This window comes from Lampetra fluviatilis, chromosome 2, assembly GCF_964198595.1.
Source record: "Lampetra fluviatilis chromosome 2, kcLamFluv1.1, whole genome shotgun sequence".
Taxonomy (NCBI): Eukaryota; Metazoa; Chordata; class Hyperoartia; order Petromyzontiformes; family Petromyzontidae; genus Lampetra; species Lampetra fluviatilis.
The window spans coordinates 1,754,697-1,758,316 of record NC_136276.1 but is presented as its reverse complement, the minus strand read 5'-3'; positions in this window follow the sequence as shown (position 1 = coordinate 1,758,316).

Sequence of the window (3,620 nt, the reverse complement as noted above, 5' to 3'; positions counted from 1 at the left end):
GGTCACGGGGAGGCAGGGGTCAATGAGTTCCTTATGCGGCAGCCGCCTTAATTGGGGCTCTTAACCACGGCAGCGGAGGATCCTACGGAGACGCGGGGCGACTCGGGGGTGGGGGACACCCAACCATCTCCCTCTGCCACCCCAACTCTGCCCAGTGCACCGCTCACCCTCTACCCGCCAGTGAAGCTGCCCTCGGCATGGGCAGCGTCACCGGCGCACCGGGCGCGACGTTGCGGCGGTGTCGGGGGGAGAGGCAGTGGGGGGGGGGCAGCAGGGGGGGGGGGGGCAGCAGGGGGGGGTGGGCGGGGTGGGCGGGGTGGGCAGAGTGAGCGGGGTGGGCAGGGTGGGATGGGGAATGGGGGGGGAGGGGTATTGACTTAGCCCATCATCGCTCCGGTGTCGATAAAAGAGGTAACACTTTGTAGGAAAGTCGTCAGTGGTTTTCCGTTGGGATAAACTCGTCAACTCTTCCCCGCCATAGAAACGTAGAATTTCCACAGTCTCGGCACTTACTTGAACGGCAAATTACTTTTGATTGTTTTTTTCCTACTCAACAGATGATAGAGTGAAAGCACCTAGAGCAACCACTCGCCAACGTCGCACCGACGTTGGTTTAACGTTGGTAGGCAACGTTTCCACGACCACACGCCCGGCTTGGCATGGTTACTGCTTGCGATGGGCTGCAGGTCGTACAGATGAGAGGGTGCGGTAGAAGTGATCACGGAGTCGAATCGAGATTGTTGGGGAGACGTGGAGAGGCTCTGATTGCACCAAGTCGTTTCAGAGGGCGGCCGAGGGGGGCATGTGCACCGCGGAGATGGAGCCGCGAATTCAGTTCGCGTGGATCGGTGCATCACAGGATCGCGAGAGACGGCGGCGTCTTCTTCCTGGGAAGGAGCCCTTCATCCAGCAGTGGATTGGCCATGGCTGCTGCTGCTGATGATGATGAGAATAAACCAGCGATCACGCGCAGGATTAGGACACGAACTCGGCGTGCGTAGGTTTTCGGCGGTCGTGCTGCTTGCCTCGAAACGTCGGACATTCGGCCGAACAGAACACGCGCGGCAGTGCGACACGGCGCAATGGAAACCCGCTCCACAAATTGCAGGGGGGAGGGGTTGGGGGGGATGGGGGTGGGGGCCCAGTGGCCTGGGCGGCCCTCCAGAGGGGGGCTGCCTGGGACCACGAGGCCCTTGTTCGGTGCGGGTGGCGGTGGGGGCCGAGGGGAGGAGGGGGGGCTCTTTTAATAAATGAAGGCATCTGTGGCCTCGCGATCAGATAAGAGGAAGAAGTAGCGAGGGGTGCGGGGATGGAGGAGGCGGCCACCAGGAGGGCTGGGGACGCTGGCTCGAACTGGGATAACGATACGTCGATTAATTATAATTAATAATTACAATTATAATTAATCGACGTATTAATCGTTAACGACCTCGCCTGGTATACAGGGGATTCGTGGGTTCCAGCCCGACCCTGATACCTCTTATACATTTGGAGTTTGCGTCCATAATAGAGGTGTTTTTGGGTTAGTTCGCGTAAATATATAAATGTGTCGTTAAACCCACCGCCACCCGACACAGCGAAAACCTCCTATCATCACCCAGCAATGTCTGTCCTTAACGCTCGTGACGTCACTCCATATCGACCAGCCCCCCTCATTAATATTCATGAGCAAGTGACGTCCTCAACATGGACACCCCCCCCCCCATTATTATTACCTACTATAATGAGTCAAGAATGTCTGTGTGCAATGCTCGTGACGTCACTCCACGTCGACCAGCCCCCCTCATTAATAATCATGAGCAAGTGACGTCACTCCACATCGAACAGCCCACCTCATTAATAATCATGAGCAGGTGACGTCCTCCAAATGGACACCCCCCCTCCATTAATAATAATTAGCAGCTGACGTCACTCCACATGGGGGGGGCGAGGCGCCTCCTCCCCCCTCCTCGGCGTCAACTTACAACCCCCACTACAAAGGCAGAACCCTCACGTCACGCGATCTCCGTAACTGTATGGACGTAATGATGATGAACAATGGATTATAATCTTAAAATGAAGTCTGTGTCACCGCGCCCTTACAAATTGCACACGAATTGATGCAATGAATATCACGTCGTGGTCTGCTTCTTGCTTGCAAGTTTCAGATTTACTGCAACACACCCGTCCTTGGACGGGCAAAAGGAGAGTTAGTAAGGTTTGTCACCTAAACAAAACATGGCAATTCATTACGAGTACAGCAACACCGGTGTGTTGGAGAGTAGACCCACAACATTTACAATTCGAGTTCGACGTTTCGGCACTAATTGCAAGCCTACGTGTGAAACTGCACTTTGAGTGCCTCTCTCGCCGGGGTCGCGTGGAGTTTTCTCCGGGCCCTTCGGGTTTCTCCTTCAGATTTAGAATCAACGTCACGCGTTTAGAGTATTTGGCTGCAATAAATGTCCACATCATGATGAGCCACTTCGTTGAGCTGTCGTTTGTGTTAGCCAGGTCGCTTCTGAAAAAGAGCTGTACAGCTCAATGGGGCCTTAGCTGGTAAATAAAATTAAAAAAATTATAAAGTAATTTTGACGTTAAAATCGACTTTTTTCAAATTTGTGGTCGATTGCTCGCTCCTGTTCAAAAGTTTCAGCCACACCGACATGCCCGGCCTGCCGAATGCGGGAAACCCCCGTCCCAGCGCCACGTGACTGACTCCGATGACGTCAATAAAACCTCCTCCTCGCTCTGCAGCAGCACTCCGTGAACGAGACGAGGAACGCGTTCCGAGAGGCACGTCCGCGCGTGGAGATGGAGCGATGCAGATCTCTTCGCGTGCACGAGGTGCCGGGGTGGATTGTTACATCGCAGGGTCGTGAGACGTGACGGCACACTCTGGGGGAAGGGCATTCATCCAGCAGTGGTTTCAACTTGGCTGATGATCACGATGATGGATACGTTGACGCAGAGCCACGTTTGTCATTGCACCGCTGGATGAAGGCCTCCCCAACCACACTCTACTCTATTAAGGCAGAGTTGACCAAAGGGAAGCCCAGAACAGGTTTAGATGTCATGAGCGGTCGCCGCGGTTTTAGTGCAGTGCGCTAACCACTGTACCACCGCTCGCCCATATAAAGTGGAAACACACACAAAGATCCCCCGTATAGTCTTAACAGACTGTTGGGGCAAGTGCTGTTAGCGAGTAGCACCTATGAAGGCCGGCACGGCACACGAGGGGGTGGGTGGCGATGTTTACACACCGCACTAGGTACTCATTTCAGGCTGAGTCGACCTAGGGGAGACCCAGAAACGGTTGATATAATCGACACTGGTGTTGGCCGTGAGCGGAAATCCAACTTGGGTCGCCGGTTTCAGAGCGCAGCGCGCTTAACCACTACACAACCGCTCCCCACTGACACACACACACTGACCCACTGGCGTACACACACACACGTGGTCATTGCATTACCCATTGCAAAATGAAAATGGACAAAAGTTTATTCACAAATTAACCTCTCCCGTCCATCATCGCCACCCGCCGTGCAGCCAAACAGCTGCTCCCATCCCCCTCGCCCCCTCCCCCCCTCGCCCCCTCACCCCTCACCCCACTCCCCCTTCACCCTCTCCTCCTCCTCCTC